Here is a 26,597-nt window from a genome sequence, read left to right as displayed (position 1 = left end):
CCGATCGATCGAGCCGGTTGGGGCTGGATGAACAGGACCCCGTGGAGGGCTGGATGAACAGGACCAACCCGTGGAGGGTGATACGTCTCCAACTTATCTATAATTTTTGATTGCTCCATGCTATATTATCTATTGTTTTGGGCTATATTGGGCTTTATTTTCCACTTTTATATTATTTTTGGGACTAACCTATTAACCGGAGGCCCAGCCCAGAATTGTTGTTTTTGCCTATTTTAGTGTTTCGAAGAAACGGAATATCAAACGGAGTCCAAACGGAATAAAACCTTCAGGAACGTGATTTTCTCACCGAATATGATCCAGGAGACTTGGACCCTACTCCAAGGAACAAAAGAGGCAGTCACGAGGGAGGGGGGCGCGCCCCCTAGGGCGAGCCCCTGCCTTGTGGGCCCCTCGGTGCTCCTCCGGCGTACTCCTTCCTCCTATATATACCTACGTACCCCAAAACGATCAGAACAGGAGACAAAAACCTAATTCCACCGCCGCAACTTTCTGTATCCACGAGATCCCATCTTGGGGCCTGTTCCGGAGCTCCGACGGAAGAGGGCCGTCATCACGGAGGGCTTCTACATCATCCTAGCCCCTCCGATGAAGTGTGAGTAGTTTACCTCAGACCTTCGGGTCCATAGTTAGTAGCTAGATGGCTTCTTCTCTCTCTTTGAATCTCAATACAAAGTTTTCCCCCTCTCTTGTGGAGATCTATTCGATGTAATCTTCTTTTTGCGGTGTGTTTGTTGAGATCGATGAATTGTGGGTTTATGATCAAGTCTATCTATGAATAATATTTGAATCTTCTCTAAATTCTTTTATGTATGATTGGTTATCTTTGCAAGTCTCTTCGAATTATCCGTTTGGTTTGGCCAACTAGATTGGTAGTTCTTGCCATGGGAGAAGTGCTTAGCTTTGGGTTCGATCTTGCGGTGTCCTTTCCCAGTGACAGAAGGGGCAGCAAGGCACGTATTGCATCATTGCCATCGAGGATAACAAGATGGGGTTTATTTCATATTGCATGAACTTATCTCTCTACATCATGTCATCTTGCTTAAGGCGTTACTCTGTTTTTAACTTAATACTCTAGATGCATGCTGGATAGTGGTCGATGAGTGGAGTAATAGTAGTAGATGCCGAATCGTTTCGGTCTACTTGTCACGGACATGATGCCTATATACATGATCATGCCTAGATATTCTCATAACTATGCTCAATTCTGTCAATTGCTCAACAGTAGTTTGTTCACCCACCGTAGAATACTTATGCTCTTGAGAGAAGCCACTAGTGAAACCTATGGCCCCCGGGTCTATTCTCATCATATCAATCTCCATCACTTTAATCTTGCTTTGCTTTTTTACTTTGCCTTTACTTTTTACTTTGCATCTTTATACCAAAAATACCAAAAATATTATATCTATCAGATCTCACTCTCGTAAGTGACCGTGAAGGGGTTGACAACCCCTAATCGCGTTGGTTGCGAGTAGCTATCGTTTTGTGCATGTACGAGGGACTTGAGCGTGGCCTCCTACTGGATTGATACCTTGGTTCTCAAAAACTGAGGGAAATACTTACGCTACTCTGCTGCATCATCCCTTCCTCTTTGGGGAAAACCAACACAAGCTCAAGACGTAGCAGAGGGCAGGATGAACAGTAGACGGTGGAGGGCAGGATGAGTAGTAGCCCGTGGAGGGGTGGTTGAACAGGAGCCCATGGATAGGGCTGGTTGAACAGTAGCCGGTGGAGTAGCGCGCGGTGGAGGCTGGATGAACAGGAGCCCGTGGATGAACAGTCGCAGGTGGAGGCTGGAGGAGGTCGACGGTGAATGAACAGTAGCTCGTGGAGGCTGGAGGGGGTCGACGGTGGAGTTGAACAGTATCCCGTGGAGTCCCGTTTTGCGGTACGCCACACCCCTCCCGATGAACAGGACCCCCGTTTCGACCATAGCGCTCCAACACAAGTCCGTTTCGTCCGTTTTGCGGTACGCCACACCCCTCCCGATCAACAGGACCCCCGTTTCAACCTTAGGAGGTCCGTTTCCTCCTTTTTGCGGTACGCCAAACCCCTCCTGATGAACAGGACCCCATTCCGAATGTAGGAGGTCTGTTTCCTCTGTTGTGCGGTACGCCAGGCCTCGTTTCCATCGCCTGTTCCGTCCAAGCCCTCCCGATGAACACGACCACGCATTCCGTTCCGACCCAGCCAGTTGGCTCCCACGCGTTCTGTTGCCTCCCGATGAACATGATGCATTCCGTTGCCTCTCCATGAACACGACGCATTCCGTTGCCTCCCCATGAACACGACGACAACACTGTTTCTCCGTTCCGACCCAGCCATGTACACGAGCCCTCGTCGTACGTATGCGCGAGTAGGCGTTCGAGACCCCGCCCGTATGTACACATACGTGGCCATATTTTCTTTCTTGCACCCTGGCCGCTGTACGTACGTGTACATGCTACGTGCGCGCCTCTACTACGACACGTGCGCACCTCTACATCGACCAGTATATATGTACGTACACGTTCGCGACCAGAATGATAACGCTACGTACGCTTCGACGAGGTGGGTCCCGACTGTCAGGCACTTCCTTGCGTGCGAAGATGTAGCTAGTGGGTCCCAGCAGTCAGGGGGGCGAATCGTTTTGTTTTTTTGCCCGGACGCACTTCCTTGCGTGCGAAGGTGTAGCTGGTGGGTCCCAGTAGTCAGGGGTGGAACATTTTTTTTTTGCAAAATACGGTGGCCCGTCCGGTGGGTCCCCGCTGTCAGGTGGAGGAATAATTATTTTGCACGTAATAAGGAGGCACTTCCTTGCTGCGGCCGTGGACCCAGCTGTCAGCCTCTCCACGTACAGTCCATGTCCGATGGAAGTCGTTCCTTGACCACGTTGACCACGCCGCGCTGAGAGCACCAGGGCGGTGGACAACGGCGAGGCCTAGGAAGGGGACGATAGGGAGCCGGGGAAGACGCGGCAGTGGAAGCCCACGCAGAAAGGAGTACGAGGGTTCACTGGTTCGGCTGCGGTGTGAGGCTGCCATCGCCGTAGGGCCTGGCCAGCGGTGGGAATAGTAGGGGGCGGTGAGGCCTCCGCGGCATCATAGCCGGCCATGGGAGGCAGGAGCATGCTGCACGACCGGCGCTACTTTGGGCGGCTGGAGCAAGAAGACCAGAGGTTGAAGATGCACTACGACCATTGGATGGACATCATACGGTCACTGGAGCTAGAATCCTTCATATTGACTAAAGTTGACAAAGGCCCCCGTCCCAGTCAACTTAGTAGGCCCACAAGTCAGCCTCCCACCATGGTGGGTCCCAGCTAGCAGGGGGAGTATTCATTTTTTTGTGCGTAATAAGGAGGCACTTCTGGTGGGTCCGAGCTAACAGCGGGGGGAACATTTTTTCACAAAATATGCTGGCCCGCCCGATGGGTCCGAGCAGTCAGGGGGGAAATGTTTTTTTTCACGAAATAAGGTGGCCCGTCCGGTGGGTCCCTGCTGTAAGGTGGAGGAATAATTATTTTGCGCGTAATAAGGAGGCACTTCCTTGCGGCCGCCTGGACCCAGCTGTCAGCCTCTCCACGTACAGTACTCTTCCGATGGAAGTCGGTCGTTGACCACGTTGACCACGCCGCACCGAGAGTGTTGGAAATATGCCCTAGAGGCAATAATAAAATGGTTATTATTATATTTCTTTGTTCATGATAATTGTCTATTGTTCATGCTATAATTGTGTTATCCGGAAATCGTAATACATGTGTGAATACATAGACCACAACACGTCCATAGTGAGCCTCTAGTTGACTAGCTCCTTGATCAAAAGATAGTCATGGTTTCCTGACTATGGACATTAGATGTCATTGATAACAGGTTCACATCATTAGGAGAATGATGTGATGGACAAGACCCAATCCTAAGCTTAGCTTAAAGATCGTGTAGTTCGTTTGTTGTAGCTTTTTTGAATGTCAAGTATCATTTCCTTAGACCATGAGATTGTGCAACTCCCGGATACCGTAGGAGTGCCTTGGGTGTGCCAAACGTCACAACGTAACTGGGTGACTATAAAGGTACATTACATGTATCTTCGAAAGTGTCTGTTGGGTTGGCACGAATCGAGACTGGGATTTGTCACTCCGTATGACGGAGAGGTATCTCTGGGCCCACTCGGTAATGCATCATCATAATGAGCTCAATGTGATCAAGTGGTTGATCACGGGATCATGCATTACGGTACGAGTAAAGTGACTTGCCGGTAACGAGACTGAACAAGGTATTGGGATACCGACGATCGAGTCTTGGGCAAGTAACGTACCGATTGACAAAGGGAATTGTATACGGATTGATTGAATCCTCGACATCATGGTTCATCCGATGAGATCATCGTGGAGCATGTGGGAGCCAACATGGGTATCCAGATCCCACTGTTGGTTATTGACCGGAGAGTCGTCTCGGTCATGTCTGCATGTCTCCAGAACCCGTAGGGTCTACACACTTAGGGTTTGGTGACGCTATGGTTGTTAGGAAGACTTGTATGTGATTACCAAATGTTGTTCGGAGTCCCGAATGAGATCCCGGACGTCACGAGGAGTTCTGGAATGGCCCGGAGGTAAAGATTTATATATGGGAAGTTGTCATACGGTCGCCGGAAAGGTTCGGGGGCATATCGGTATTGTACCGGGGCCACCGGAGGGGTTCCGGGGGTCCACCGGGAGGGGACACCTCTTCTGGAGGGCCTTATGGGCTGTATGGAGAAGGGAACCCTCCCAAGTGGGCTGGGGCGCCACACCCCCTAGGGCCCATGCGCCTAGGGTTGGGGGGAAACCCTAAGGGGGGGGCCCCCTTGCTTGGGGGGCAAGCCCCTCTCCCCTTGGCCGCCGCCCCCCTCTAGATATCATCTAGATGGGGCCGGCCCCCTTCCCCTTCCCTTATAAATAGAGGGGTGAGGGGAGGGCTGCACACAACATCCAAGGCGCAGCCTCTCCCCTCCCCAACACCTCTCCTCCTCCATAAGAGCTTGGCGAAGCCCTGCCGGAGTACTGCAGCTTCACCACCACCACGCCGTCGTGCTGCTGTTGGAGCCCTCTTCCTCAACCTCTCCCTCGTCCTTACTGGATCAAGGTGCGGGAGACGTCCTCGCTCCGTATGTGTGTTGAACACGGAGGTGCCGTCCGTTCGGCGCTAGGATCTTCGGTGATTTGGATCACGACGAGTACGACTCCATCAACCCCGTTCTCTTGAACGCTTCCGCTCGTGATCTACAAGGGTATGTAGATGCACTCCTCTCTCCCTCGTTGCTAGATGACTCCATAGATTGATCTTGGTGTTGCGTAGAAAATTTTAAAATTCTGCTACGTTCCCCAATAGTGGCATCATGAGCTAGGTCTATGCGTAGTTACTATGCACAAGTAGAACACAAAGCAGTTGTGGGCGTCGATATTGTCAATTTGCTTGCCGTTACTAGTCTTATCTTGATTCGGCGGCATCGTGGGATGAAGCAGCCCGGACCAACCTTACACGTACACTTACGTTAGACCGGTTCCACCGACTGACATGCACTAGTTGCATAAGGTGGCTGGCGGGTGTCTGTCTCTCCCACTTTAGTTGGATCGGATTCGATGAACAGGGTCCTTATGAAGGGTAAATAGAAATTGGCAATTCACGTTGTGGTTTTGGCGTAGGTAAGAAACATTCTTGCTAGAAACCTATGGCAGCCACGTAAAAACTTGCAACAACAATTAGAGGATGTCTAACTTGTTTTTGCAGCAAGTGTTTTGTGATGTGATATGGCCAAAGGACGTGATGAATGATATATGTGATGTATGAGATGATCATGTTCTTGTAATAGGAATCATGACTTGCATGTCGATGAGTATGACAACCGGCAGGAGCCATAGGAGTTGTCTTTACTTATTTATGACCTGCGTGTCAACATAAACGTCATGTAATTACTTTACTTTATTGCTAAAGCGTTAGCCATAGTAGTAGAAGTAATAGATGAAGAGACAACTTCAAGAAGACACGATGATGGAGATCATGGTGTCATGCCGGTGACAACGATGATCATGGAGCCCCGAAGATGGAGATCAAAAGGAGAAAATGATATTGGACATATCATGTCACTATTTGATTGCATGTGATGTTTATCATGTTTTACATCTTATTTGCTTAGAACGACGGTAGCTTAAATAAGATGATCCCTCGCAATAATTTCAAGAAAGTTTTCCCCCTAACCGTGCACCGTTGCGAAGGTTCGTTGTTTCGAAGCACCATGTGATGATTGGGTGTGATAGATTCTAACGTTCGAATACAATGGGTGTAAGCCAGATTTACACACGCAATACACTTAGGTTGACTTGACGAGCCTAGCATGTACAGACATGGCCTCGGAACACGGAAGACCAAAAGGTCGAGCATGAGTCGTATAGAAGATACGATCAACATGAAGATGTTCACCGATGTTGGCTAGTCCGTCTCACATGATGATCGGACACGGCCTAGTTAACTCGGATCATGTTTCACTTAGATGACTGGAGGGATGTCTATCTGAGTGGGAGTTCATTGAGTAATTTGATTAGATGAACTTAATTATCATGAACTTAGTCTAAAATCTTTACAATATGTCTTGTAGATCAAATGGCCCACGTTGTCCTCAACTTCAACGCGTTCCTAGAGAAACCAAGCTAAAAGACGAAGGCAGCAACTATACGGACTGGGTCCGGAACCTGAGGATCATCCTCATAGCTGCCAAGAAAGATTATGTCCTAGAAGCACCGCTAGGTGATGCACCCGTCCCACAGAACCAAGACGTTATGAACGCTTGGCAGTCACATGCTGATGATTACTCCCTCGTTCAATGCAGCATGCTTTACAGCTTAGAACCGGGGCTCCAACAGCGTTTTGAGAGACATGGAGCATATGAGATGTTCGAAGAGCTGAAAATGGTTTTTCAAGCTCATGCCCAGGTCGAGAGATATGAAGTCTCCGACAAGTTCTTCAGCTGTAAGATGGAGGAAAATAGTTCTGTCAGTGAGCACATACTCAAAATGTCTGGGTTGCATAACCGCTTAACTCAGCTAGGAGTTAATCTCCCGGATGACGCGGTCATTGACAGAATCCTTCAGTCGCTTCCACCGAGCTACAAGAGCTTTGTGATGAACTTCAATATGCAGGGGATGGAAAAGACCATTCCTGAGGTATATTCAATGCTAAAATCAGCAGAGGTAGAAGTCAAAAAGGAACATCAAGTGTTGATGGTGAATAAAACCACTAAGTTCAAGAAAGGCAAGGGTAAGAAGAATTTCAAGAAGGACGACAAGGGAGTTGCCGCGCCCGGTAAGCAAGCTGCCGGGAAGAAGCCAAAGAATGGACCCAAGCCTGAGACTAAGTGTTTTTATTGCAAGGGAAGTGGTCACTGGAAGTGGAACTGCCCCAAATACTTAACGGACAAGAAGGCCGGCAACACTAAAGGTAAGATATACATGTAATTGATGTGTACCTTACCAGTACTCGTAGTAGCTCTTGGGTATTTGATACCGGTGTGGTTGCTCACATTTGTAACTCAAAGCAGGAGCTACGGAATAAGCGGAGACTGGTGAAGGACGAGGTGATGATGCGCGTCGGGAATGGTTCCAAGGTCGATGTGATCGCCGTCGGCACGCTGCCTCTACATTTACCTACGGGATTAGTTTTAAACCTCAATAATTGTTATTTAGTGCCAGCTTTGAGCATGAACATTGTATCAGGATCTCGTTTAATTTGAGATGGCTACTCATTTAAATCTAAGAATAATGGTTGTTCTATTTATATGAGAGATATGTTTTATGGTCATGATCCGATGGTGAATGGTTTATTCTTAAGGAATCTCGAGCGTAATGTTACACATATTCATAGTGTGAATACCAAAAGATGTAAGGTTGACAATGATAGTCCCACGTACTTGTGGCACTACCGCCTTGGTCACATAGGTGTCAAACACATGAAGAAGCTCCATGCAGATGGACTTTTAGAGTCTCTTGATTACGAATCATTTGACACGTGCGAACCATGCCTCATGGGTAAAATGACCAAGACTCCGTTCTCAGGAACAATGGAGCGAGCAACCAACTTATTGGAAATCATACATACTGATGTGTGCGGTCCAATGAGTGTTGAGGCTCACGGTGGCTATCGTTATGTTCTCACCCTCACTGATGACTTGAGTAGATATGGGTATGTCTACTTAATGAAACACAAGTCTGAGACCTTTGAAAAGTTTAAGGAATTTCAGAGTGAGGTAATCAACGTGACAAGAAAATCAAGTTCTTGCGATCAGATCATGGGGGAGAATACTTGAGTCACGAATTTGGCACACACTTAAGAAAATGTGGAATAGTTTCACAACTCACGCCGCCTGGAACACCTCAGCGTAATGGTGTGTCCGAACATCGTAATCGCACTCTATTGGATATGGTGCGATCTATGATGTCTCTTACCGATTTACCGCTGTCATTTTGGGGCTATGCTTTAGAGACTGCCGCATTCACTTTAAATAGGGCTCCGTCGAAATCCGTTGAGACGACACTGTATGAATTATGGTTTGGGAAGAAACCTAAGCTGTCGTTTCTAAAAGTTTGGGGATGCGATGCTTATGTCAAGAAACTTCAACCTGAAAAGCTCGAACCCAAGTCGGAAAAATGCGTCTTCATAGGATACCCTAAAGAAACTGTTGGGTATACCTTCTACCTCAGATCCGAAGGCAAGATCTTTGTTGCCAAGAATGGGTCCTTTCTAGAGAAAGAGTTTCTCTCGAAAGAAATAAGTGGGAGGAAAGTAGAACTCGATGAAGTATTGCCTCTTGAACCGGTAAGTGGCGCAGCTCAAGAAAATGTTCCTGAGGTGCCTGCACCGACTAGAGAGGAAGTTAATGATGATGATCATGAAACTTTAGATCAAGTTACTACTGAACTTCATAGGCCACGAGGACACGTTCCGCACCAGAGTGGTACGGCAACCCTGTCTTGGAAATCATGTTGTTAGACAACGGTGAACCTTCGAACTATGAAGAAGCGATGGCGGGCCCGGATTCCGACAAATGGTTGGAAGCCATGAAATCCAAGATAGGATCCATGTATGAAAACGAAGTATGGACTTTGACTGACTTGACCGATGATCGGCGAGCCATAGAAAATAAATGGATCTTTAAGAAGAAGACATACGCGGATGGTAATGTGACCATCTATAAAGCTCGGCTTGTCGCTAAGGGTTATCGAAAAGTTCAAGGGGTTGACTATGATGAGACTTTCTCACCCGTAGCGAAGCTGAAGTCCGTCCGAATCATGTTAGCAATTGCCGCATTCTATGATTATGAGATATGGCAAATGGACGTCAAAATGGCATTCCTTAATGGTTTCCTTAAGGAAGAACTGTATATGATGCAGCCGGAAGGTTTTGTTGATCCTAAGAATGCTGACAAGGTGTGCAAGCTCCAACGCTCGATTTATGGGCTGGTGCAAGCATCTCGGAGTTGGAACATTCGTTTTGATGAGATGATCAAAGCGTTTGGGTTTATGCAGACTTATGGAGAAGCCTGCATTTACAAGAAAGTGAGTGGGAGCTCTATAACATTTCTCATATTGTATGTGGATGACATACTGTTGATGGGAAATGATATAGAATTCTTGGAAAGCATAAAGGCCTACTTGAACAAGTGTTTTTCAATGAAGGACCTTGGAGAAGCTGCTTATATATTAGGCATCAAGATCTATAAAGATAGATCGAGATGCCTCATTGATCTTTCACAGAGTATGTACCTTGACAAGATATTGAAAAAGTTCAAAATGGATCAGTCAAAGAAGGGGTTCGTGCCTGTATTGCAAGGTACGAGATTGAGCACGGCTCAATGCCCGACCACGGCAGAAGATAGAGAAAAGATGAGTGTCGTCCCCTATGCCTCGGCCATAGGGTCTGTCATGTATGCTATGCTGTGTACCAGACTTGATGTAAACCTTGCCGTAAGTTTGGTAGGAAGGTACCAAAGTAATCCCGGCATGGAACACTGGACATCGGTCAAGAATATCCTGAAGTACCTGAAAGGACTAAGGAAATGTTTCTCGTTTATGGAGGTGACGAAGATCTCGTCGTAAAGGGTTACGTCGATGCTAGCTTCGACACAGATCTGGATGACTCTAAGTCACAAACCGGATACGTGTATATTTTGAATTGTGGGGCAGTAAGCTGGTGCAGTTGCAAGCAAAGCGTTGTGGTGGGATCTACATGTGAAGCGGAGTACATGGCAGCCTCGGAGGCAGCACAAGAAGCAGTCTGGGTGAAGGAGTTCATTACCGACCTAGGAGTCATACCCAATGCGTCAGGCCCGATGACTCTCTTCTGTGACAACACTGGAGCTATTGCCCTTGCCAAGGAGCCCAGGTTTCACAGGAAGACCAGGCATATCAAGCGTCGCTTCAACTCCATTTGTGAAAGTGTTAAAAATGGAGACATGGAGATTTGTAAAGTACATACGGACCTGAATGTAGCAGATCCATTGACTAACCCTCTCCCTAGAGCAAAGCATGATCAACACCAGAACTGCATGGGTGTTCGATTCATCACAATGTAACTAGAATATTGACTCTAGTGCAAGTGGGAGACTATTGGAAATATGCCCTAGAGGCAATAATAAAATGGTTATTATTATATTTCTTTGTTCATGATAATTGTCTATTGTTCATGCTATAATTGTGTTATCCGGAAATCATAATACATGTGTGAATACATAGACCACAACACATCCCTAGTGAGCCTCTAGTTGACTAGCTCGTTGATCAAAAGATAGTCATGGTTTCCTGACTATGGACATTAGATGTCATTGATAACGGGATCACATCATTAGGAGAATGATGTGATGGACAAGACCCAATCCTAAGCTTAGCTCAAAGATCGTGTAGTTCGTTTGCCGTAGCTTTTCTGAATGTCAAGTATCATTTCCTTAGACCATGAGATTGTGTAACTCCCGGATACCGTAGGAGTGCCTTGGGTGTGCCAAACGTCACAACATAACTGGGTGACTATAAAGGTACATTACAGGTATCTTCGAAAGTGTCTGTTGGGTTGGCACGAATCGAGACTGGGATTTGTCACTCCGTATGACGGAGAGGTATCTCTGGGCCCACTCGGTAATGCATCATCATAATGAGCTCAATGTGATCAAGTGGTTGATCACGGGATCATGCATTACGGTACGAGTAAAGTGACTTGCCGGTAACAAGACTGAACAAGGTATTGGGATACCGACGATCGAGTCTCGAGCAAGTAACGTACCGATTGACAAAGGGAATTGTATACGGATTGATTGAATCCTCGACATCGTGGTTCATCCGATGAGATCATCGTGGAGCATGTGGGAGCCAACATGGGTATCCAGATCCCGCTGTTGGTTATTGACCGGAGAGTCGTCTCGGTCATGTCTGCATGTCTCCCGAACCCGTAGGGTCTACACACTTAAGGTTCGGTGACGCTAGGGTTGTTAGGAAGACTTGTATGTGATTACCGAATGTTGTTCGGAGTCCTGGATGAGATCCCAGACGTCATGAGGAGTTCTGGAATGGTCCGGAGGTAAAGATTTATATATGGGAAGTTGTCATACGGTCGCCGGAAAGGTTCGGGGGCATATCAGTATTGTACCGGGGCCACCGGAGGGGTTCCGGGGGTCCACCGGGAGGGGCCACCTCTTCCGGAGGACCTTATGGGTTGTATGGAGAAGGGAACCAGCCCAAGTGGGCTGGGGTGCCACATCCCCCTAGGGCCCATGCGCCTAGGGTTGGGGGGAAACCCTAAGGGGGGCGCCCCCTTGCTTGGGGGGCAAGCTCCCCTCCCCTTGGCCGCCGCCCCCCCTCTAGATCTCATCTAGAGGGGGCCGGCCCCCTTCCCCCTTCCCCTATAAATAGAGGGGTGAGGGGAGGGCTGCACACAACATCCAAGGCGCAGCCTCTCCCCTCCCCAACACCTCTCCTCCTCCATAAGAGCTTGGCGAAGCCCTGCCGGAGTACTGCAGCTTCACCACCACCACGCCATCGTGCTGCTGTTGGAGCCCTCTTCCTCAACCTCTCCCTCCTCCTTGCTGGATCAAGGCACGGGAGACGTCCTCGCTCTGTACGTGTGTTGAACACGGAGGTGCCGTCCGTTCGGCGCTAGGATCTTCGATGATTTGGATCATGACGAGTACGACTGCATCAACCCCGTTCTCTTGAACGCTTCCGCTCATGATGTACAAGGGTATGTAGATGCACTCCTCTCTCCCTCGTTGCTAGATGACTCCATAGATTGATCTTGGTGTTGCGTAGAAAATTTGAAAATTTTGCTACGTTCCCCAACAAAGAGCACCAGGGCGGTGGTCTGGACGACGGCGAGGCCTAGGAAGGGGACGACGCGGAGCCGGGGAAGACGCAGCAGTGGAAGCCCGCGCGGAGAGGTGTACAAGGGTTCACTGGTTCGGCTGCAGTGTGAGGCTGTCGTTGCCGCAGAATAACAGGGGGTGTGGGTGAGTGGAGGGATGGCCTGGCCAGCAGTGGGAGTAGTATGGGGGCGGTGAGGCCTCCGCAGCAGCACAGCCGGCCATGGGAGGCAGGAGCAGGCGGCACGACCGGCGCTGCTTTGGGCTGCTGGACCAAGAAGACCAGAGGTTGAAGAAGCACTACGGCCGTTAGATGGACATCGTACGGTCACTGAAGCTAGAAACATTTATTATTGACTAAGTTGACAAAGCCCTTGGTACGCTCCAACTTAGTAGGCCCACAGGTCAGCCTCCGAAATGGTGCGCCCCAGATGTCAGGGGGAGGAATAATTTTTTGGGCGGCCGAAGCTAAGAATATCCGAGATTGAAGAAGAAGCACGACATCCGTTGGATAGACATCCAACGACCACTGCTGCTAGAACCGTGTGTTGACTATAATAAGTTGGCAAAGCCTTGCATACACGTCAACTTATTTTTTTAGGGGACGCGTCACTTAGTAGGCCCACAAGTGTGTGGCAGAGAACTTATAGCCCATTTGCGTTTTGTAAGAATATACAGACCATTTTGGAATTCTAATGGAATTTACAACAACCCATTTACAGTTTGTTAAAAGTACAGCCCATTTTCTAGCTAGGACAATGATTAATAATTTCAACCAACCGTTGAAGACAGAATTCAATAAAATTTCCCACATTTTGATGGGCTCTGAAATATTTTATCCCAAAATTTCTAGTCAGATTAAATATAAATTTGTATTACGTAAAAATCCAACGAAACATTGCACGTGCAACAATGAAAATTTAAGATTTTCAAAATTCATAAATAATATTTTATAAACTAATTTCATGTTTGGTGCTTTTTTTTATAGTTACTGCCCAGTTTTTATAATTACATCCCATTTATTATTTTTAAAGCCCATTTTCCTATTAAGCCTAATGCATCCCTCCTAGGAAAAATTTGCAGCCCAGCGGGGCGGAGAATAACAAGTTGAACTTGCCTGGGTATTCCTCAAAAAGACGTATAGCTGGGCTAGCCATTTTCATCTTGAAAAAAATTAGTTTCTAGGATGGATATCTGGCCTGGGCTAGACGGGCCACAGCCCGCCCAGTTAATACCCTGCTCTCCTCTGAACAACAATGAAATCATCGCCAAGAAAAACTCTGCAGTGCTCACACCTCAAAAACACAAATACTGCTCAAGCTGCTTGGTCCCAGCTGTCGGCCGCACCTTGTGCAATTCTCTCGTTTATATTGACTACATAGGTTGACAATGGTGTGGGACCGTGATGTCACGAAACCAGGAGAAAGCAAAAAAATATAGTTGTACATAATAAGGAGGCACTTGCGTACGTATGGCTATGGCCCTAGTGGGTCCCTAGTGTCATCCAGTCAAAATAAAGTCATCTCCTAAATCCTCATGTTCGTTGACGATGTTAACAATGCTCGGCGCCACGGCGAGCGCAACAACTCGAAGGACAATGGAGAGGGCCTCGCGGGCCCTACGGATGGTCTGATACAGCGCCCGCTACTCATTCAGGAAGCTAGGATCATCGGACACCTATGAGCACCTTAGAGAAACTGAGACGGCATGAGACGGTAAGACCGCGCTTGGGAGCTGTGGTTTATTTCAAACCTGTATTAACATACAAGTGTAATTTACTCGTCATCGAAAACAACGCATAAAATACAGGCGTAATGAAACCGAGGGCCCGAGGTCTGTAAGTAAAACCGGCGGGTTACGCGTGTAATTTGAGAGACCAGTGTATATTTTACGAGCACTGCTATATGGACGACATTACCAGACGATATATGCACGACGTGCGTATCATGCCATCCATGGGCAAGGCTGAAACAACAGCTAACGGCTGGATTAGCAATCGTCCGAGTGTCGTTCATCGTTTTTATCGTGTGTCAAGTACTTACGATATTTTACTAGTCGAAATCGACCAACCAAGCTCCTTCGCCCGAGACCATCTGCTTTAATTTAGAACCGTTAGTTTTACAAGCGGTTTTGGTTGGAAAACGACGATCCAATCACGGCCTAATATCATGAGTTGGTCGGAAGATCATATGGTTTCACGTCTAACCTACCCGACTTGTCGTATAGGCTATGAATGAAACATCAGACGATGAACTTCTTAAGCACGGAAACAACAGAAGAGGATGATCTTCTTAACAAGCAAATCACTGGCATTAGATCGACATGCAAAACAATACGAAGCATTATTCTTAGGAGGCACGGTGAATAGCTCGTGATGCCACATGCCACAACATTCCAAGCTCAACTTTGCAATCAAACACAAGGCCTGGCATTACATAGACAATATTCAGAACAAACTCTTAACACAGGAATATCTCAGCAGAGTAACTATTTACTTCTAAACTGAACACATGGATAGGAAAAAACACTCGACGCTGCTCACAGCAAGGGCGTCCCACTCAAAAATATCAAATGCATGTCTTCTGGCTAACATCAATGAGCAATTTTGACAAGGTTTTCCAATTCCAATATATTAAACTAACGTCTTCTTGCTAACATCAATGATTAAACTTTGACAAGCTTTTCCCATTCAAAATATGTAATGCCTATGATCGTGGAGTCCTGTCGTAGCTTTTATACTTGTTTGGGCACTTTTTGCCCGGGGCACTCCACATATTGTTAAATCGCCAATGGTCTCTGCAGACTAGTCATGTCACCGGTGTCTAATAATACTATGTAAAGCTTCTCGGTCATTCCTTCTGTAATGTAGCGCAAACAGTGACTGCTTCTTTCTGCAAAGTGGAACGACCAACTAGACCCAGTAATGCAGCTGTTTGCCTTACAAATTGGCTCCTTTTGTGCAGTTCAACTAAAATCGAAGTCAGAATAAAACCGAGCTTTAATTTTGATATCCCTGTAAGCAACAATAGGTATAAGGGAAACAATTACTAAGAAATAACGGTTGATGACTTGTACTCCCAGAAGAAAAGCATCTACTGATCTACTTTATCTTAATGGGAAACAAAGCAGGAGAGTAGCAATTCTCCATGAGTGTGATTCATTCATATTGACTAAGGCATTATCTTAACAATGCCTTGTTTCAACATGTATAAAGAACGACAAAGCTTATAAAGGGGGTGATGCTGAATTTGTTGTAACAAAGCAACAAGCATCATGTCTGGGTTGGTTCCATTTTTGTTCACTACTTAATGGGAAAAGACAGCAAAACAATAGCTTCAATTCATCATTTATTTAAAACAGTACCAATACAAGTAGCACAACATCTCAAAACACACTGCATGATCATGTGGATGAAGGCAAGTACCAACCTGACATGACGCACACAAGATCACGTACGAATCTTCCAACACGAATAGGAAATCCAATCTCGTTTTGTGCAGTTGCACTGAAATCAAGCAAAGTGTTTCGCGTAGCGAAGCAAAATGTCACAATAGCAACAAGTTGAATAGATATCCTTGTATAAACAGAGGCAAAAAAGGAACCAATTACTGGCTAATAAAGGATGATGAAACATGCGGCCATAAAAATGGTAATCTCGCCAATCCCTAACAAGTGTTGCGGTTTTGAAATAAGATTCAGTAGTTAATTCTGGGAGTGGCATCAATTACTGGCTTATAAAGGGGGTGATGCTGAATTTGTTGTAACAAAGCAACAAGCATCATGTCTGGGTTGGTCCCATTTTTGTTCACTATTTAATGGGAAAAGACAGCAATACAATAGCTTCAATTCATCATTTATTTAAAACAGTACCAATATAAGTAGCACAACATCTCAAAGCACACTGCACAATCATGTGGATGAAGGCCTGTACTGACCTTTCATGAGACGACCAACATAAAATACGAATCTACCAACACTAATAGGAAATCCAATCAAGTTTTGTGCAGTTGCACTGAAATCAAGCAAAGTTGCCAGTGTGACATTTAAGTTTTCTATAGCAACAAGTTGAATAGATATCCCTGTTTTAAGAGGCAAAAAAGAAAACAATTACTAGCCAATAAAGGAGGATGAAACATGCGGCCACAAAAAGAAGCACCTACCTTATCTTGATGGAAAACAAAGTATAGGACAGTGGCATTTCTAAAATGCTTGCATTGATTCATATTAACAGAGAAATTCTTTTAAAATAGACCAGTAGTTAATTCTGAGATTAACAACAGCAAAATAGCTGCATGGGACATGCCAGCACCATGGGCGTCCACACGTATAAATGTGTGATGCAGAGTATGTAGCCAAGCAGCATATATGCGCTGGTCCCATATTTGTTCTCTTTGAACCTTCTTCCTATGTGAGGGTAGCAAATCTAGTCGTGCACAAACTACCCGACCCCCCAGTTTCTTTCCCTTTTCAACAAAGAGATCGGTTCCTTACAGATGTGTGTACTGGTTACCCTTTTTTCCCTTTTCGACCTACAAAACGGCTGGATAGCCAGTCTATACTACTTTCTGGCCCTCCTTTCCTCATTGAACCACATCCTAGATTCTTGCTCCAGCCCACCGCACCCTTCATTCCTCTTTGAACCAAGACCTAGATTCAACTATAGATCGAAAAAGATCCACATGCAGCTAGAGCAATGATGGTTTCAAAGAAACTTATACCTTAGGGTCGTCGGGATGTGGCAAGGCGTGCGACGGGAGGCCGGATCTGCCCACACTAAGTACGGTAGCGAGGAAGAAGGGGTCGGTGGCCCTCCCGCACAGGCGCTGGGTGAAAGAGAACAGCGCAACCGATAGTGGATTGCCTCCCTCGCCGAAGGCGATAGAGTGAACGCTGCACCTCCTCCCCTTCCCGGTGCGACGGGATACAGACACCTCCTTCACCAGCTGTGAGGGGGGAGAGAGAGACAAGAGGCCAACGCAGTCTTGTTTAGATCTGGTGAAGAGAGGGTGAGAGACTGTGAATATAGCAAACCCTAGCAAATGTATCTAGACTCATTTTAGTGCTAGATACCTCCGTATCTAGACAAATCTAAGACAAGTAATTCGGACGGAGGGAGTATGTAACGCCCTCAATGCGGCTATATCTCCCACGTGTCGAAGCACGACTTAGAGGCATAACCACATTGAAAGCAATGTCTCAAGTGAGGTAATCTTCACACAACCCATGTAATACATAAGGGAAAGAGATACATAGCTGGCTTACAATCACCACTTCACACAATACATGAATAAAGCATTACATCATTCAGATACAATCAAGGTCCGACTACGGAACCAAAATAAAAGAAGACTACCCCAAATGCTACACAGATCCCCGATCGACCCCAACTGGGCTCCACTACTGATCAACTGAAATGAAACAACACAACGACCGAGATCTTCATCGAGCTCCTCCTTGAGCTCGGTTGCGTCACCTGCACGGTATCATCGGCACCTGCAAGCTGGTTTTGGAAGTATCTGTGAGTCACTGGGACTCAGCAATCTCACACCCTCGCGATCAAGACTATTTAAGCTTATAGGTAGGGTAAAAGGTATGAAGTGGAGCTGCAGCAAGAGACTAGCATATTTGGTGGCTAACATACGCAAATGAGAGCGAGAAGAGAAGGCAAAAGCACGGTCGAACAAACTATGACCAAGAAGTGATCCTAGAACAACCTATGCCAAACATAACTCCAACACCATGTTCACTTCCCGGACCCCGCCGAGAAGAGACTGTCACAGTAACACACGCCGTTGATGTATTTTAATTAAGATTAACTTCAGGTTTTCTACAACCGGACATTAACAAATTCCCATCTGCCCATAACCGCGGGCACGGCTTTCGAAAGTTCAAATCCCCGCAGGGGTGTCCCAACTTAGCCCATCACAAGCTCTCACGGTCAACGGAGGATATTCCTTCTCCCAAGACAATCCAATCAGACACGGCATCCCGGTTACAAGACATCCTCGACAATGGTAAAACAAGTCCAGCAAAGCCGCCTGATGTGCCGACAAATCCCGATAGGAGTCGCATGTATCTCGTTCTCAGGGCACACTGGATAGATCAAGCTATGAGTAAAACCAACCCTCGAGTTGCCCCGAGGTGGCCCCGCAGGCTGCCCGTTTCGGACCAACACTTAGAGAAGCACTGGCCCCGGGGGGGGGGGGGGTTAAAATAAAGATGACCCTTGAGTCTGCAGAACCCAAGGGAAGGTGGTAGGTTGTTAGTGTAAATGGTAAAACCAAGGTTGGGCCTTGCTGGAGGAGTTTTATTCAAGGCGAACTGTCAAGGGGTTCCCATTATAACCCAATCGTGTAAGGAACACAAAATCGGGGAACATAACACCGATATGACGGAAACTAGGGCGGTAAGAGTGGAACAAAACACCAGCCATAAGGCCGAGCCTTCCACCCTTTACCAAGTATATAGATGTATTAATTAAATAAGAGATATTGTGATATCCCAACAAAATCCATGTTCCAACATGGAAAAACTCCAATCTTCACCTGCAACTAGCAACGCTATAAGAGGGGCTGAGCAAAGCGGTAACATAGCCAAACAACGGTTTGCTAGGACAAGGTGGGTTAGAGGCTCACGGCAATATGGGAGGCATGATATAGCAAGTGGTAGGTATCGCAGCATAGGCATAGCAAAAGAGCGAGCATCTAGCAAGCAAAGATAGAAGTGATTTCGAGGGTATGGTCATCTTGCCTGAAATCCTGCAAGGAAGAAGAACGAGTCCATGAAGAAGACAAACGGACGTAGCCAACGGATCCTCACAAACGCAACGTTACCGGAACTAACCCGAAGAGGCAACACCGGAAAGAAGCAAACAACATAGTAAACAACCACCACATAAACATGGCATGATGCACAACAAGTATGATGCATGTCCGGTTTAATGAGGCATGGCATGGCAAAATGCACAACCAAACCTACAAATTAAGTGGAGCTCAACATGCAACTCCGTTGCATATTGACGAAACACCACGTGACTTATTTAGTTCGATCTTGTTTATGTACCCAACAATATTAAATGTTGTTAAACATGGCAAGAGGGTGAAGCAAATGAAAACTACCTACCTAGGCAAGTTTAAATGAGGCCGGAACAACAAAACAACAAGTCCGGAAACTCCTCATGTCATATTTTAGGTTTGGTACTGATCTGCCCTAAACACAATTTTAGAGTTGTTAAACATGCAAAGAGATGCCACCATGTTAAACTAGGCATTTTTCTACCCCATTTACATATAAAGTTTATTAAATTCAGAGTTACGGTTATTTAGTTATGAAATAAATCATTTTACCATGACATAGGAGCAAATTTAAACAAACAGAATTTTAAACAGTTTAAACATGGATGAAAGTTGCATATTATAATACTACACAAAATTCTAAGCAACTTTCATATATAATTTGTTTTAATCCGATGCACGGTTGTGGAGATATTAAATGCATGATCTAGAGGGACTTTTCTGCAGAACTGTTGTCTCAGGAATAAATGATAAAATCGCCAAAATGGAAAAAAAGGCGCAGGCTGAATCTGGTGGGCACTGGGAGCTCACCATGGGCCTCGGCCCAAGTTAGTGAAGAGGCCAGGCAGCGTTGGGGTTGGCCTCACAGTGGGCGCGACCCAGCTGGTGGAGAGGCCTCGCAGGCCGGCTGGATGGAAGCGACCCAGACGAAAGGTCAACGGGAGCGAGGCAGGGTTGTGGCGCCCGCTGGAGCTCGATGCAGAGCACGACGCGGCAGTGGTTGCAAGCATGCTGGGCTGGGACGGTTCAACACGGGCAGCTCCGGCCAGGATCCTTCAGATCGAACGTAACAGAGGACGGAGGGCCCTGGGGCAGCTCGATTTGGTCAGCGGCGGGGATCGGTCAGGGGAGCTGGTGTCCTAAGGCAGCGATGAGCGGAGGAGGAAAATCCATGGTGCTCGACGCAGGAAGCGGCTTCAGACGTGGAGCTCACCGGATCCGATAGTGGTGAAGGCCGTCGAGGCACGGAACGGAGTAGATGCGGAGGGAACGGAGCTCCGGCGGCTTGGACGCTCCGAGCGAGGCTCAAGGAGCTCGGGCGCGTGTCATCCATGGCGCTGCTTCTATGGAACAAGAGAGGGAGGGAGAGGTTAGAGAAGGGAGAGACGAGAAGAAGTGGAGGACAGGAAGAAAGAGCGGGTGGTCTGGCCTGGTGGATGAGGGCGATGCCCTGGTGGATGAGGTCGCTGGCGGCGACGGGGCTGACGAGGTCGAAGTCACCGGCAGGTAGGCTCGCCGGGCGGCACGCTGACGAGGGCTCGTGCTCCCTGAACTCAGGCGAGGAAGCTCGGGCACGTTGGCGCTGGTTGGAGGGAGTGGTTGGAGCCATCGGTGCTTGGGGACGATTCGCTCGATCTGGATCAAGCGAGGCTGTCGATGATTGGGTTGGCATGGAAATCAAGACATGATTTGATTTGGGTGGATGCGGTTGGACTGGTGGAAGAAACAAGGGAGGGAGAAGGTGGCTGCGGGTTGGATCCCGATGAAGAGAGTGGCAGCGGCGGGTGAGGGGATTCGGTGGATGGGATAGAATAGGCTAGGGTTTGACTGATATTTATATCAGATGAGTTTAGGTTAGGGCTAACTCATCCCTCTGATCGAAATCGGGCGGTCAAGAAAAATAGGCTAGGGAGTCCAAATAACAAAACAGAGATGTTTTGTAGATGTTTGGGGATGATCCAAATCCAACGGTGACAACTGTTTGGGTCGGGTTCGGGACAACTTTCGGACGCGCACGCGAGGATGTCCGCGGGCTGACGAGAGAGCTATGGCTAGGCCTGGCGGTAGGTAGTGGACTGTGCTGAAGGCCTTGGGCTGAGAGAAGATAAGAGAGAGGCCCGGCGACTGTTTCCGGAGACCGAAAATGTCCGACGATAGACCAACTCTAATGTCGCTATAGTTATCCGTTGGGGCGTCAAACGAACTCCGAATGTGATGAAACTTAGCAGGCGGCCTACCTACACTATAATAAGACCGCATGCCAACTTTCAACCCATTCCGAGAAAATTTTCCGGCCACTTATAAAATAAAATATCGGAGGTGTCGCGGGCGCGTGCAAGTGTGTCTGGACTCAGAACGGACAACGGAAGGAACTGGGAGAACCCGGGCAAATGCAAGTTTCGAAAACATGATGATGCAATGGGGATGATGACATGGCAAGATGCAACATGCAAGCAAAAGACAAAGCAACAACAGCGAATAACTGGAAGACATCTGGCGCAACGGTCTCGGGGCGTTACAACACTCCACCACTACGAGAGGATCTCGTCCCGAGATCTAGAATGGCACCGGAGGGAAACGGAAGAGGAAGAGAACAGGTAAAACTAAGTTGCTTCTTTGACAAACGAGTGAAACCATGAACCTTGAGAGGTTGAACAAATTGAAAGAAAGAATACAATGGAGATGAACGAAATGAAATCACTCTGTTGGACAAGGAACCAGAAATACGGCGAAAAAGACGAGCTTAAGTGACAAGATAGACATTGAAGCCACTCCGGTCAAAACAAAATAGAGAAGGAATAAGAATGATATAATTAGGGCAGCACTCCGACTAAAAATTGAAGGAAATGAACATGAACTTGACAAGATGAGAGGATACTTGATGAGATCAAACATACTCCCTCCGGAACTATTGAAAGAATGGTACAAGGGGTAAGAACGATTTGAGACAGCACTCCGGTTGAAAAGAGATGCAAGGCTTGATAGGATGAAAAGGACTTGAGCATAAAGGCCCAACACTCCAGTTGGATGGATAAGCAAGCAAAAAAACATGATCTTGGCAAACGAGATGATAGGACGAAGAGAGCAATGTCACAATGCCTCCGGAACGAAAGAAAAGAAGGTAGATTGTCAGAATAAGAGATCAGAGAAAGAAATGATAACTCTCGCAAATAGAATTGAAAGAGCATGCCTACGAAAACAAAGTTGAACAGAGTTGTTGGAAAACCAATAATGAAAAGAGTAAGCTTGTTGTGGGCTTATGGAAAACATCTCAAAACTATGAGGTGAAATTCTGCCACTAACGAAAAATAATAGATTGGATTGATATCAACAAGGAGACGATAAACTTATTCACCGGAAGGATAAAAGATGAACTTGGGTCATTTATAGGCACCATAAATAGCAACAATCCTTAGGGAAAGGTTTAGGTGAAATATAACCCAAGATAACTCCAATGAAGAGATTGATGGGTTACAAAGGAACTCATGAACGAATTGAAAATGATGGGTTTAAAATATGTCATTTCGGATAACTTGTGAATCATGAAACACAAAGGGAAATTGTCAACAATGACATAACACCACCTCAAAAGATAAGGTAGAACGAATTGCACTTCAGAATGCAAGATGAAGAATACATGAGCTTCTCTGAAAAGAATCTCGATGAATGCTTTGAGAAGGAATTAAATCCTTGATGAGCCACCATGAAGAAACTCTCGAAGAACTCCGGTAATAAAAGAATGGTCAAACGAAAGGAAAGCTGAAAGAACTCCGGTAATAAAAGAATGATAAAAAGAAAGAGAAGTTGACAACACAAAGTGAAGCCTTATAATGATTTAGATGGATATCCGTGGTGATATAAATGCGAGAGCTTGGAACTCCGGGAAAGAAAAGATGAAACAATTGAAAACCGAGAACTTGATGAACCTCCGGAATAAGGAATTGAATTTACTCGATGAAACAAGAATAAGAATTGCATTATGCTTATCCTTCACCAATTTAGATTGATGACAGGCAATGGATTTGGCATACTACTTATTCCGGTAGAAAGGATTAAGAGAGATATAATTCAAACTTGAGAAGGTCTTCAACGAACCACCGGTAGGATTGGAACAACGAATAAATTGATATGATAACGAAGGAAAAGAAATCTTGAATGAACCACCGTAAGAATTAAAACGAACGAAGCAAGGGGAACGAATCCCCGGTAAGGATTAGCAAATGAACGAAGGTACTTAAGAGAAATCAAGATGCAAGGGAATGGAGAGATCATGAACTGATTAGAGGATATTTTAACGATGCACCGGTAAGATTGGAGAATGATTACTCAAAGCTAAGAATGAATAAACCTGAATTGATGGACTCCGGATAATCAAACTGAGAAGACTCTTGAATTTCTCCGGATAGGTGAAAAGAATTCTCACAATCAAAACCATTATGAGAGGATGGCCTCGAACTAGAACCACGAATCTCTGAGAGAACGGATAAGATATGGAGGTAAAACTCTTCTTCGGTCTTCCAATGTTGAGAATGACGACGAGAAACAGCACCAAGAATTATTGAGGCACACCGGAATGAAGAATGGAAAGGTTGAACCAACGATGAAAAGAATTTGAGCGATCTTGGAGAAATACATATGTCTGATGATAATTCATTCTTACGTCAAACTTTGAGATGAATTTGAAAAGCTCCGAGAGAAAAGAAGAGTCAGGTAAGATCCTGGGAAAAGACCTATGGGTTAGGGCCCACTCAAAAGATACACCGTTGAAATGATTTAAAGAGAGAGATTGCACCGGTTGAATTAAAAGGCTTGAATGAGATAACATCCTCGAAAGAGCTTGAATGAATGTAGAGTGGAAACATGAATCTTCGAGATATCTTGAGCACTCCGGAACAATTGAATAGAGAGAGGTGAACAGTTAAAAGAGTCTTCGGTAAGGACTTCGAACATGGAAAGCATGTGAAACAAAGAAAAAGATATGATCAACACCGAAAGCTTGCATTGAATCCACCGCTGAAGGAAAAGGATGAAGAATATTGAACTTGAAGCTTCGTTACAATCTTACTGAGAATCCCGGATAAGAACATAGAAAGGAAAGAATGAAGAGACTTCACATCAATAAGATGGATACTCGATTAAGAAATCTTAGTCCTTGAAGAAAAAAGGTGGGTGGGTGGGAAAAACAAAGGCAACTTGGAGACGGATGAAACAAACACCGTTAAAAAGACTTGAGTTGATCTTGCGGATGTTGAAAATGGACGAATCCACTTGAAGAGAAATATGCTGGTTGAGAAGGATTGACATGACAATATCGATGATCAAGAAGGATTAGTATCCACATAGGAACATGAGAACACCGCTTAGGAATAAGGTATGGGATCACACTTGACTTTGAAGCAACTCGAATACCACAACTCAAAAGCAAAACAAAGGATCGGCTTGCAGAATAAGCCAGAACAAACATATGATAGAGATTTCGTCCGAAGTTTTCGTGGTGGGGCCTACACGGGCTCGACCGTACAACACCATCATGTACAAGGCAGTGCACATGACATACGAAGCGTCCCCGAGTCGGCATAGCCAAGGACTCTTTAAGACACAACGAGACCACTCTAAAACCAACCGTGAATAGGCGGACCACTAGACGTCGAACCCCAATTTCATATCATACATCTCTCGGAAAGATATCCTAAGAGCTACTTGAATTCCCACTTATAAACTCCCGAAATTTTCCGGTTATGCAATCACGTGTTGGGGATACAGGGGAAGCATAATATCTCACCCAAAACTACACAAATCCTACATCCAGCTGTATCCATCCTTCAACACATAACCAAGAAACCTTCGGAAATCGTTTACCTCAACCTTTGAAAAGCATCCGTTATACGAGTTATGGAAATACTCCCGAACTCCCGCCCCAGTACTGGGTGGCATCGAGGTTATGTCACCAACAACTGCATAAAAGAGATTTTCGATGTCGACGAAACTCAGGTATTCCAGAACTGCAACGATAAAATTGTGACAACAACACCTCAGAGCTCCACTCCCCGGGACACTGCCACAACCCCTAAATGTCAGGAGGCACCAAGAACAATGTTCTCGTCACAAAACCATCGATACAATTCCAAGATACCCGCGTGATCCTAAATTTTTTTAGTGAAATTTGAGAAGAGAAGAGTCAAAACTCTACGTCAGGATGCCTCACCAGAGCGACGAAGGGAATGAGGAGTAAAAAGAATCCTACTCTCTGATATATATAATCCTAAAAGACTCAAAATATTTTTGTAGACTCAACAACGCCAGCGATTCGATCAAGCAGGGGGCTCCTAAGTCGGGGAAGGCTCTGATTACCAACTTGTAACGCCCTCGATGCGGCTATATCTCCCACGTGTCGAAGCACGACTTAGAGGCATAACCACATTGAAAGCAATGTCGCAAGTGAGGTAATCTTCACACAACCCATGTAATACATAAGGGAAAGAGATACATAGCTGGCTTACAATCGCCACTTCACACAATACATGAATAAAGCATTACATCATTCAGATACAATCAAGGTCCGACTAGGGAACCAAAATAAAAGAAGACTACCCCAAATGCTACACAGATCCCCGATCGACCCCAACTGGGCTCCACTACTGATCAACTGAAACGAAACAACACAACGACCGAGACCTTCATCGAGCTCCTCCTTGAGCTTGGTTACGTCACCTGCACGGTATCATCGGCACCTGCAAGCTGGTTTTGGAAGTATTTGTGAGTCACGGGGACTCAGCAATCTCACAGCCTCGCGATCAAGACTATTTAAGCTTATAGGTAGGGTAAAAGGTATGAAGTGGAGCTGCAGCAAGCGACTAGCATATTAGGTGGCCAACATACGCAAATGAGAGCGAGAAGAGAAGGCAAAAGCACGGTCGAACAAACTATGACCAAGAAGTGATCCTAGAACAACCTACGCCAAACATAACTCCAACACCGTGTTCACTTCCCGGACCCCGCCGAGAAGAGGCCGTCACGGTAACACACGCGGTTGATGTATTTTAATTAAGATCAACTTCAGGTTTTCTACAACCAGACATTAACAAATTCCCATCTTCCCATAATCGTGGGCACGGCTTTTGAAAGTTCAAATCCCCGCAGGGGTGTCCCAACTTAGCCCATCACAAGCTCTCACGGTCAATGAAGGATATTCCTTCTCCCAAGACAATCCGATCAGACTCGGCGTCCTGGTTACAAGACATCCTCGACAATGGTAAAACAAGTCCAGCAAAGCCGCCCGACGTGCCGACAAATCCCGATAGGAGTCGCATGTATCTCGTTCTCAGGCACACCGGATAGGTCAAGCTACGAGTAAAACCAACCCTCGAGTTGCCCCGAGGTGGCCCCGCAGGCTGCCCGTTTCGGACCAACACTTAGAGAAGCACTGGCCCGGGG

This window comes from Triticum dicoccoides, chromosome 4A (genome assembly GCF_002162155.2).
Source record: "Triticum dicoccoides isolate Atlit2015 ecotype Zavitan chromosome 4A, WEW_v2.0, whole genome shotgun sequence".
Lineage (NCBI taxonomy): Eukaryota > Viridiplantae > Streptophyta > Magnoliopsida > Poales > Poaceae > Triticum > Triticum dicoccoides.
The sequence above is the reverse complement of the archived record's forward strand: the minus strand, read 5'-3'. Positions refer to the sequence as shown.